The sequence below is a fragment of the Thalassophryne amazonica genome, unplaced genomic scaffold, assembly GCF_902500255.1.
Source record: "Thalassophryne amazonica unplaced genomic scaffold, fThaAma1.1, whole genome shotgun sequence".
Classification (NCBI taxonomy): domain Eukaryota; kingdom Metazoa; phylum Chordata; class Actinopteri; order Batrachoidiformes; family Batrachoididae; genus Thalassophryne; species Thalassophryne amazonica.
The window spans coordinates 1,146,338-1,158,929 of record NW_022986236.1 but is presented as its reverse complement, the minus strand read 5'-3'; positions in this window follow the sequence as shown (position 1 = coordinate 1,158,929).

Sequence of the window (12,592 nt, the reverse complement as noted above, 5' to 3'; positions counted from 1 at the left end):
ACGGACTGTCCTTAAGCAAATGTGGAGATTTCTGGAGTTCTACTTGATGTTGACATGTCCTGGACTTATGTCCTTTTTTTAACTGTGATGAGAGAGTCTGAGCAGAGAAAGGAACTAACTGCCTGTAGACATTTTTTTTCTTTTCTTTCCTCCTTTGACCGCGAGATGCACGCACGCACGCGCGCTCGAACGGATGTCAAGCAAATATGGAGATGTCTGGAGTTCTACTTGATGTTGACATGTCCTGTCTCAGGACTTATGTCCTTTTTTTTAACTGTGATGTGAGAGTTTGAGCAGAGAACGAGGAACTAATGCCGGCCCCAGACTTTTTTTTTTTCTTTTAATTGTTCACACGTGCGCACGTGAACGAACGTCCATGAGTGGACTAGAGATGTCCAGACTTTTTACTGGATATTTCTGGCAATCAGTCTGCATTTTTTTTTCTTCTGCGTGTAGTTTTTACTGCATTAAGTACACGGTATAAAAACAATCCTACGGGATTTATACTGCGGGAACAATGGAACACAGCAGGAATCATAAATTGGCTTCGAGTCACACAGGTGTTGTGCCGGATTAAGCACACCCGCCGTGAAAAGCACCCCCTTCGCGGTAACGCGCGTTTGAACCTCGTCGCCTTTAAACTCACATTTAGCAGCACAGATACAGTTTGCGCAGACAAACATGTTCACAAATCAGTATGATTTTTATTCTATGTCACATTGTCTCCAGATATGTGGGAGTGAACAGAATATGTTCACATTTACGAGCACTAATTGGCTGCTTTTGTTTAGTCGAAACGAAGCGTCTCTATTTTCATGTTTATTTCATGACGTTTCATCACACGATGGTGTTTGTTTTAGTGTTTATTTGTTTAAATGATTTTAATTTTATTCATTATTTATTCATTGACGTCCCTTCCAAGATGGCGCCACGTGAAGGCGCCCTGGTATTCTGGTGCTCCCTGTTTTGTCTGTTTTTGTGCGTGAATCATCGTGTCCCTACACCCGCGAGGAGCTTCTAAACATCAAATCATCAACACCCACGGCCATTACGCCAGTTTTTTTAGTGCCTGCAGCTGAACCGGTTCAACTTTTTGGCCAAAAAGGTGAGACGAGGGAAACGCGCTGGAGCTCTCGTGCGCCTCAGACGAAGAGGCACGCGCACGCCCCTACCTGGGATATTTCTCTCCAACGTCCGCTCACTCCACAACAAGATGGATGAGCTGCCACTGCTGATGAAGAAGAATAGAGATTTCTCCTCATCTTGTGTACTGTGCTTCACGGAGACGTGGTTAAATGCACAGACACCGGACTGCGCGCTCCAACTAGAGGGATTCCAACTCCTCCGCGCAGACAGAGCCCGAGCACTCTGGTGGAAAAACTAGAGGTGGAGGACTCTCCTTCTATATCAACAACGCCTGGTGCTCCGATGTGACTGATCTCCCAACACTGCTGTCCCTCTCTGGAATATCTCCTCATAAACTGCAGACCATTCTACTCTCCACGTGAGTTTAACTCTCTCTCTTTCGGACGTGCACGAGGCCGAGCGCGCGCTCGCAGATCAGATTATGAGCGTGGAGAGAGACTTTCTGGACTCTCTTGTTATAATTCTCGGTGATTTTAACAAAGGGAATCTCAGTCAGGAATTACCAAAATACAAACAGTTTGTTAAATGCCCGACCAGAGAAGGGAGCACGTTAGATCATTGTTACACGACAGTGAGTGGTGTGTACCGCGCGCTGGCCCGTGCAGCTTTGGGACTCTCAGATCACGTGATGGTCCACTTGATCCCCACGTACAGACAGACTTAAACTCTCCAAACCGTCTAAAGTGTGGAGCAATGAAGCTGTAGAGGAGTTACACGCGTGCTTGGCCACCACGGATTGGGATATGTTTGAGGCTTCAACAGACAGTCTAGATGACTACACGGACACTGTGACGTCATATATTCATTTCTGTGAAGACGGCGTCATCCCACAGCGTACCAGGGTGAGATATAACAATGACAAGCCCTGGTTCACACCTAAACTCCAGCAGCTCCGTCAGCAGAAAGAGGTGGCTTTCAGAGAAGGAGACAGAGACAGCTATAGAGGTGCAAAGTACAGATTTAGCAAGGAGGTGGCAAAGGCTAAATCCATGTACAGTTCACGTCTGCAGCAAAGGTTCTCTGCCAACGACTCGGCCTCTGTGTGGAGGGGGTTGAAAGAGATCACCAACTACAAGCCCAAAGCACCTCGTTCTGTTGACGACCTGAAGCTGGCCAACGACCTGAACGTCTTCTGTTCACGCTTTGAAGACAAGGACTCACACCTCCCCACCCCCCACACAACTGGATATTCAAACACTCTGGACCTCCCCCCTCTCACTGCTGCCCTCCCCACTCCCCCGTTGTCCTCTCGGTCCAAGAGGAGGATGTCAGGAGACATTTCAAAAGGCTGAATCCACATAAGGCCCCAGGCCCAGACTGTGTCTCTCCTGCCACCCTGAGACACTGCGCTGATTAGCTGGCCCCAGTCTTCACGGGGATCTTCACCACCTCCCTGGAGTCATGCCATGTTCCAGTCTGTTTCAAGTCCTCAATCATAGTTCCAGTCCCCAAGAAACCACGCATCACTGGACTTAATGACTACAGGCCTGTGGCTCTCACGTCTGTAGTCATGAAGACCTTCGAACGCCTGGTTTTATCCCACCTGAAGTCCATCACCGACCCCCTCCTGGACCCCCTGCAGTTTGCCTACAGAGCCAACAGGTCTGCAGATGACGCCATAAACCTGGCCCTGCACTCCATCCTGCAGCACCTGGACTCCCCAGGAACCTACGCTAGGATCCTGTTTGTGGACTTCAGCTCTGCATTCAACACCATCCTTCCAGCTTTGCTCCAGGACAAGCTTTCTCTGCTCCATGTGCCCAACTCCACCTGCAGGTGGATCACAGACTTTCTGATGGACCGGAGTCAGCGTGTGAGGCTGGGAAAAAATGTCTCGAACACTCTGGTTCTCAGCACAGGATCTCCACAGGGCTTTGTCCTTTCCCCTCTGCTCTTCTCCCTCTACACTAACTGCTGCACCTCCAGCCACGACTCTGTAAAGCTCATCAAGTTTGCGGATGACACCACCCTCATCGGACTCATTTCGGATGGGGATGAGTCTGCCTACAGGAGGGAGGTGGACTGGCTGGTGACCTGGTGCAGCAGCAACAACTTGGAGCTCAACACCCAGAAAACAGTGGAGATGATAGTGGACTTCAGGAAAGCCACAGCCCCCCCACCCTCCCTCGCCCTCACCAACAGCCCCATCACCACCGTGGTCTGTCACCGCTTCCTCGGCACCACCATCACCCAGGACCTCAAGTGGGAGTCAACCATCAGCTCCCTCATCAAGAAGGCCCAGCAGAGGATGTACTTCCTGCGGCAGCTGAAGAAGGCCAAGCTGCCTGTCCAGCTGATGGTGCAGTTCTACACGGCCATCATCGAGTCCATCCTCTGCTCCTCCATCACGGTGTGGTACGCCGGGGCCACAGCCAGGGACAGACACAGACTGCAGCGCATTGTGGCCTCTGCTGAGAAGGTGATCGGCTGTAGCCTTCCATCTCTCCACGACCTGCATGTCTCCAGGACTCTGGGCCGAGCAGGTCGGATCACAGCTGACCCTTCTCACCCTGCACACGGTCTGTTCAAACCACTCCCCTCGGGCAGGAGGCTACGGTCCATCCGGACCAGAACCTCCCGCCATCAGAACAGTTTCTTCCCCTCTGCCGTTAGACTCATGAACTCCTCATAACTCAGTCACCTTAAGCTTAACTCTGTCACTTTATCATTTTATCACGGGTCACTTTAGACAGTGTACTTTAGTTTTTAATTGCACTCCTCCCACTGCACTGTTTTTTCTGTTTCTCTGTTGCACACAGTCTTTCATATTTTTTTTTTAACCTTAGATTTTATCTTATTTTGACACATATGTTATATTTTATCTTAGCATTTTATCTCTTCTTAATGTTGCACCATTGTACCGAAGCAAATTCCTAGTCTGTGAATCCTGTTCACTGGCAATGGCAATAAACTTCTTCTGATTCTGATAAATGAATATGCAGCTTGAATCACTGTGGAATGTTTAAGGACTGTTGAAATTAGCGTCCATTCCCATTTAGCAAAATGTGAAACTTGATATTTGTAAATATTCGGCTAAATGTGTACTTTGCATTAAGTAATCTGAAAAAGGTTTAGGTTTGACAGAAATGTGACACTCCAGTGTTTTCTTTTTTCCCTAGTTTTTGGTCTTCATCTGTGGGCCAAAATAAAATTTAAACTGAAATGTTACCAGCATTCCCATGTTAGTGAAATAAAATGTGATTATTTTTCTCTATTAAATAAGCCAGTTAATTATGAAGATAAGCCTAATTTTAAATGTCATTATTTTTATTAGTAGAATTATCATTATTATTACTATTTTGTCAGTCTTTGGCCTCCTCTGTAAAATTGACCATGGATTTTAGCATCCTTAAAGTATATAAAACAGAGTAGGTGTCATGGAGGATATTTTTTAGGGAGGTGCATTTTACGGCAAGCCAGTATGCCACGAAATGCACCCCCTCCTATCTCCCCCCTGGAAGGTGTCACGTTGATGAAATCTGCTGTATCTATCAATATCTGTGCTATGAATGTACTCTTAAAAGCATTTCATGCTAAGACTAACAGAAGGATATTTTTTAGGGGGGTGCATTTTACAGCAAGCCAGTTTGCCACGAAATGCACCCCCTCCTATCTCCCCCTGGAAGGTGTCACGTTGATGAAATTTGCTGTATCTGTCAATATCTGTGCTATGAATGTACTCTTAAAAGCATTTCATGCTAAGACTAACAGAAGGATATTTTTTTAGGGGGGTGCATTTTACGGCAAGCCAGTTTGCCACGAAATGCACCCCCTTCGTGGGAATGCACATTTGAACCTCGTTGCCTTTAAACTCACATTTAACAGCACAGATACACAGTTTGCGCAGACAAAAATGTTCACAAATCAGTATGATTTTTATTCTATGTCACGTTGTCTCCAGATATGTGGGAGTGAACAGAATATGTTCACATTTACGAGCACTAATTGGCTGCTTTTGTTTAGTCTGAACGAAGCGTCTCTATTTTCATGTTTATTTCATGACGTTTCATCACACGATGGTGTTTGTTTTAGTGTTTATTTGTTTAAATGATTTTAATTTTATTCATTGACGTTATAAATGAATATGCAACTTGAATCACTGTGGAATGTTTAAGGACTCTGTTGAAATTAGCGTCCATTCTTATTGTCTGTATATGTATTATGTTTGTAGTATATATTAATTTATATATACAATATATTTATATTAATTTATTATTAGTCTTATGAAAACTATTTTGTTGTGATAAAAAAAAATTACACACAAAAGAGAAAAGAACGTGTATTTTTGGAAGTGTGTTAAATATATTTTCTGCATACACTGAACAAAAACATACAAGGTCTATTAGAAAAGTATCCGACCTTATTTTTTTCAAAAACCATATGGATTTGAATCACGTGTGATTGCGTCAGACAAGCTTGAACCCTCGTGCGCATGCGTGAGTTTTTCCATGCCTGTCGGTTGCGTCATTCGCCTGTGAGCAGGCTTTGAGTAAGGAGTGGTCCAGAAACTGTTAGAGACTGGCAGCTGGAAACCATTAGAAAAATTGATCTGGCTTTCAGTGAAAATGTTACAGGCTTGGTAGAGAATAAGGAGTGTTACTGTCGCGTTAAGGACGGCCCCCAGCGGCTGTGGGGCGCACCGCGCTCCGAAGCCGCCATCGACAGGCTGAACGACCATTTAATTTCTAAACGGATGGCTGCCTGGATCCGTGACCATCGTGTGCCATTTCTCTGGTTATCACAAGAGCTGGACATCAACCATTTTCCGGCAGATTTCACTTTTAACGAGATTTTGTCATGGAAAGCCGAGCGGAGGCTTCACGCGTCACGATGGATTCGCTACTGGAGCAAGACAAAACCACCTCCGTTTTGGTCTCACAAGACGGCTTTGAGATGGCGTTCAGACAGCTGTCGGTGGTTTTTCCATCGAGTGATTATCCGAGAAACTGTGGATGTGCCTGGACATGCCAGAACATGTCCCGTGAGGCTTCATCATGGCGTTGCTGTGCGCCATGCGGCACCGCCGCGACACGCGAAGCCTCCGCTCCTCTTTCCATGACAAAAACTCCTGTAACAGTGGAATGTACCGTTCATTTCCAAATTGGACGCTGGGTTTTATCCGGGACGTCGTCTGACTAGCACAGGAATTGTGAAAAGACGTGGACATCAGCACTTTTTCGGCACATTGAGACAGACGTGCGGAGGAATTCCGCAGTTCTACCTACTCTTCCATTAGTGGTGTCAACATAAAAACAGGATTTTTATGTTGACACCACTAATGGAAGAGTAGGTAGAACTCAAAATAATTAGTGCAACTACTAGTTCACTCATTTTTTTAAGTTGAGGCAACTAAACTTTTTTACAGTGTGCCCATAAATGAATACTCCTATAGTAAACTGTTTTATTTTCTATATGTATTGCAGTTTTATTATATATAATTATGAGTCCAAGCCAAAAGTGCTGGAGCCCTCTTGAAATTTGCAGCATTATTATTCTTATTATCTATTACTTATTAGTATCTGCATTGTGAATATACTCCCAAAATACCCCCCAAATTTTTCGCCATTTCACACTCAGTGTAATTTGAATGATATTTTCCCTAATTAGTGAAATAAATTTGCTACGATTAGCTACAATTAGTTATTCTGCCAAATACAAAGAAAAACTAACTGTACTATATAAGGAATATAAACACTTTGAGTTAAAACACTACAACACTATGATATTAAAAACAATATTAAAATAAATATTTTTAGCAATTTAAGCAAATAAACTTAATTGTGATTGAAACACTATGCATACCCAGAACATAAAGAACACAACAACAGCATTAAAATAAATTCCAGCAATTTAATGAAATTAAGGTATTTATTGTATAAAACGCCATTCTAAACATGATCATATTCATTCATTTTCTATACCCACTTACTCCCCTCAAGGGTCACGGAGGGGCTGAAGCTTATCCCAGCAGTCATGGAGCAAGTGGTAGGCCTCACCCTATGGTACACTGGCGTTGGACCACATAAAGACAACCAGCACATTCACACACACACACCTGGGTACAGTCATTTAAGTCACCAATTCACCTAACTTGAATGAATGAAATTTATTTCAGCAACACAGCACAGTCACAACATATCAAAACAAAACCGGAACAAAATCAAAATTTGCACTGTCTGAAAGGAGGTGGGAAGAAGCAAAGCTTATCAGTTACCCACCCCCCATACCAAAAGTCCAAGTCCAACACTATTAGCACTTATTATGCTAAAAAAACAGATTCATAAATACATATATATATATATATATATATATATATATATATATACACAACAAAAATATAAACGCAACACTTGGTTTTGCTCCCATTTTGTATGAGATGAACTCAAAGATCTAAAACTTTTTCCACATACACAATATCACCATTTCAATCAAATATTGTTCACAAACCAGTCTAAATCTGTGATAGTGAGCACTTCTCCTTTGCTGAGATAATCCATCCCACCTCACAGGTGTGCCATATCAAGATGCTGATTAGACACCATGATTAGTGCACAGGTGTGCCTTAGACTGCCCACAATAAAAGGCCACTCTGAAAGGTGCAGTTTTATCACACAGCACAATGCCACAGATGTCGCAAGATTTGAGGGAGCGTGCAATTGGCATGCTGACAGCAGGAATGTCAACCAGAGCTGTTGCTCGTGTATTGAATGTTCATTTCTCTACCATAAGCCATCTCCAAAGGCGTTTCAGAGAATTTGGCAGTACATCCAACCAGCCTCACAACGGCAGACCAAGTGTAACCACACCAGCCCAGGACCTCCACATCCAGCATGTTCACCTCCAAGATCGTCTGAGACCAGCCACTCGGACAGCTGCTGAAACAATCGGTTTGCATAACCAAAGAATTTCTGCACAAACTGTCAGAAACCGTCTCAGCGAAGCTCATCTGCATGCTCGTCGTCCTCATCGGGGTCTCGATCCGACTCCAGTTCATCGTCGTAGCCGACTTGAGTGGGCAAATGCTCACATTCGCTGGCATTTGGCATGTTGGAGAGGTGTTCTCTTCACGGATGAATCCCGGTTCACACTGTCCAGGGCAGATGGCAGACAGCGTGTGTGGCGTCGTGTGGGTGAGTGGTTTTCTGATGTCAATGTTGTGGATCAAGTGGCCCATGGTGGCGGTGGGGTTATGGTATGGGCAGGCGTCTGTTATGGACGAAGAACACAGGTGCATTTTATTGATGGCATTTTGAATGCACAGGGATACCGTGACGAGATCCTGAGGCCCATTGTTGTGCCATCCAAGAACATCACCTCATGTTGCAGCAGGATAATGCACGGCCCCATGTTGCAAGGATCTGTACACAATTCTTGGAAGCTGAAAATGTCCCAGTTCTTGCATGGCCGGCATACTCACCGGACATGTCACCCATTGAGCATGTTTGGGATGCTCTGGACCGGCGTATACGACAGCGTGTACCAGTTCCTGCCAATATCCAGCAACTTCGCACAGCCATTGAAGAGGAGTGGACCAACATTCCACAGGCCACAACTGACAACCTGATCAACTCTATGCGAAGGAGATGTGTTGCACTGCATGAGGCAAATGGTGGTCACACCAGATACTGACTGGTATCCCCCCCCCCCCAATAAAACAAAACTGCACCTTTCAGAGTGGCCTTTTATTGTGGACAGTCTAAGGCACACCTGTGCACTAATCATGGTGTCTAATCAGCATCTTGGTATGGCACACCTGTGAGGTGGGATGGATTATCTCAGCAAAGGGGAAGTGCTCACTATCACAGATTTAGACTGGTTGGTGAACAATATTTGAGGGAAATGGTGATATTGTGTATGTGGAAAAAGTTTTAGATCTTTGAGCTCATCTCATACAAAATGGGAGCAAAACCAAAAGTGTTGCGTTTATATTTTTGTTGAGTGTATATATACACACACACCACAGATACATACCATACATTAACAAGGTTATACATCATTTATACATTAATTCAATTATATTTTTCATTATATCCAGAAATTATTAAATTTTTATAATGTTTCTTAAAACAAACTAAAGAACCACATAATCTAATTTCAACAGGACATTCGTTCCAAACCTTCACCCCTTTAACTGAAACACAAAAACCCTTTACATTGGTGCGTATGGGAGGCTTCTTGAATACAGCACATCCTCGTAAACTATATTCAGAGTCCCTCATCTTGAACAGGTTCTGGACATGAAGTGGTAAGGCTTGGTTGTTAGTTTTGTACAAAGTTTGTATTGTGATGTAATCCACTAAATCTCTGAATTTCAATAAATTTAAAGTTGTAAACAGGGAATGCGTTGACTCAAGATAATGTTTGTTACAGATGATTCTAATGGCCCATTTTTGTAAGAGAAATATTTGATTGGTGTTTGATTTGTAAGTGTTACCCCAAGACTCAATACAATATGTCATATATGGTGCTATTAAAGAATGATAAGTAACCCTTCCTGTGACAGTATGTCCTTGGCCCTGTACATGATGGCGATAGATTTTGACATTTTCGATTTTATGTAATTTATGTTGTTTCCAGCTGAGTTTATCAATTATAACACCTAGGAATGTATTCTCAGTTACTGTCTCTATTTCCACATTGTTAATGGTTACATTTTTACATTTAGGTACAAGTTTATTTCCAAATATAATACATTTAGTTTTTTCCAAGGTGGAGTGACAGTTTGTTAGCATTAAACTAAGCCTTAAATTTATCCAATTCATTTTCCACAGTGTCCAGAAGCTGTTCAAGATTATCACCACTGCAGAAGACAGCTGTGTCATCTACAAAAAGGACACACCTCAGTGCTCTTGACACCCAACTTATATCATTTATATACAGTACAAATAACAAAGGACCTAACACCGAACTGGGGCACCCCACACGTAATTTCCCGGAGTTCAGAGTCAATGTTGTTATATTGAACATACTGAGACCGACCATGTAAATAACTATTTATCCAGTCATATGCCAGTCCTCTGATTCCATATTTCTGTAATTTGGTTAGTAATATTTCATGGTTAACAGTGTCAAACGCTTTCTGCAAAAAAAAAAAAAAAAAAACCTACTGTATATTGTTTATTATCAACTGCAGTCGCTATATTTTCCACAAAACCCATCAGTGCATGTGAAGTAGTCCTAGATTTTCTAAATCCATATTGTTCTTCGCAGAGTATCTCATGCTTTAGTAAGTAATTATTCAGTCTTTTTACAAAATGTTTTTCCAGTATTTTGGAAAATTGTGGTAAAAGTGAGATAGGTCTGTAATTGGAAAAGGTGTGTTTGTCACCAGTTTTAAACAGAGGTATTACTTTAGCTATCTTCATTTGAGAAGGAAATTTACCAGAACTTAATGATATATTACAAATGTAGCTGAAAGGTTTTACTATACAATCAATAATTAAAAAAAAAAAAAAGCCATAGCCAGATTGTTGAAGTCGGTGGATTTCTTGCTTTTGGAATTATGCACCAGATCAATTATTTCTTTTTCATCAGTTCCAGCAATAAACATTGACACAGATTTATTGAATGTTATCTTATTTTCCCGAGAGTTGGCGCTCGATGAATCAATATTACTAGCAAGATTTTTCCCCACACTGACAAAATATTCATTCATTCATAGCACATTCATTCACATTCATAGCACAGATATTGATAGATACAGCAAATTTCATCAACGTGACACCTTCCAGGGGGGAGATAGGAGGGGGTGCATTTCGCGGCAAACTGGCTTGCCGTAAAATGCACCCCCCTAAAAATATCCTTCTGTTAGTCTTAGCATGAAATGCTTTTAAGAGTACATCCATATCACAGATACTGATAGATACAGCAAATTTCATCAACGTGACACCTTCCAGGGGGGGAGATAGGAGGGGGTGCATTTCGTGGCAAACTGGCTTGCCGTAAGATGCACCCCCTTAAAAAATATCGTTCTGTTAGTCTTAGCATGAAATGTTTTTAAGAGTACATTCATAGCACAGATATTGATAGATACAGCAAATTTCATCAACGTGACACCTTCCAGGGGGGAGATAGGAGGGATGCATTTCGTGGAAAAATGACTTGCCGTAAAATGCACCCCACTAAAAAATATCCTCCATGACACCTACTCTTTATGTTTTATATACTTTAAGGATGCTAAAATCCATGGTCAGTTTTACAGAGGAGGCCAAAGACTGACAAAATAGTAATAATAATGATAATGCTACTAATAAAAGTAATGACATTTAAAATGAGGCTTATCTTCATAATGAACTGGTTTATTTAATAGAGAAAAATAATCACATTTGATTTCACTGACATGGGAATGCTGGTAACATTTCAGTTTAAATTTTCTTTTGGCCCACAGATGAAGACCAAAAACTAGGGAAAAAAAGAAAACACTGGAGTGTCACATTTCTGTCAAACCTAAACCTTTTTCAGATTACTTAATGCAAAGTACACATTTAGCCGAATATTTACAAATATCAAGTTTCATATTTTGCTAAATGTTGAGACAAATATGCACATTAATAAAGAGCTAATTGTTCCTCCCTGAAAGACAGATTAATAAAACATAATATAATGTAATAATAATATAAAAATAATAAAAACTGTTTGTGCAAAATGTTGTGGGTTTTTGGGGGGGGTTGGGCTGGAAGGGGGTCTGGCCCAGGGAGTAATTAATTAAAGAACCGCCACTGCTCTCCCCTTCCACGCCAATAAATCTATTTCCATGTAAATAGAGAGAGAGGAAAAAAAAAAAAAAAAAAAAAAAAATATATATATATATATATATATATATCTGACACACTTCCAAAAATACACGTTCTTTTCACTTTTGTGTTGTATTTGGACATTAAGTAACATGGAATGACAAGAATTGTTTTGATTACATTTTTATAATAATAACAATAATTCTGATGATGATGAGGATGCTCTGAATAAATTAATATATTATATACAGACATAATACATATACAGACAATGGGCGTCATGTATCAATGTTGCGCACTTGTGGCGTAAATTTTCGGTGTAAACTTGAAATACACCAAAGTCGCCGTGACATGTATCAAGCAGTGCGCACCTGCCCATTTCTGGTGTACGCCTGACGTGATCTTGATAAATGCGGCGGGTGGAAACGATCGTAATTATAATAAACATGCCCATAAATATTCGGACTCCGCTTCAGACACACCCTCATTTTACGACATGGAAGCCGGGAAGACGGCAATGAAAAAGAACACCACCAATCATGACGTGTGCCAATAGAGCGTCAAAAGCGGCCGTTGTATCAATTGTTTTGTAGTATATAATCAATAAAGTGTTACAGTGGTCCCTCATTAATCGGTGGAGTTACGTTCTAAAAAATAGCCCGAAATACGCGAAACCACGACGTTGGACAGCGTTATTTTTTACAATTATTATA